The sequence below is a fragment of the Penaeus monodon genome, chromosome 23 (assembly GCF_015228065.2).
Source record: "Penaeus monodon isolate SGIC_2016 chromosome 23, NSTDA_Pmon_1, whole genome shotgun sequence".
Classification (NCBI taxonomy): domain Eukaryota; kingdom Metazoa; phylum Arthropoda; class Malacostraca; order Decapoda; family Penaeidae; genus Penaeus; species Penaeus monodon.
Genome location: NC_051408.1, coordinates 4,143,245 through 4,143,533, shown reverse-complemented (window position 1 = coordinate 4,143,533; position 289 = coordinate 4,143,245).

Here is a 289-nt window from a genome sequence, read left to right as displayed (position 1 = left end):
TGATGACATTCTTAATTGCTGCACGATGAAGAAAAAAAGAGTCATATTACAACAAAACAGCAACTATAAAAAGAAACATTTCTATAGTCAAGTATAGAAATAATATATATTCGTATTCATTCAAAAGACAAACAAACAATAATGTAAAAAAAAAGACTTCCCTATTCGTTTGCACAAAAAGAAACTTTTTTTTTTTTCTTCCCCCCCAAAAAAAAAAGTTTGAACTATAACATCTCTAAAAACATACATGATATTTGACTTTCGAGCTTGAATTAAATGCCAGACTTAA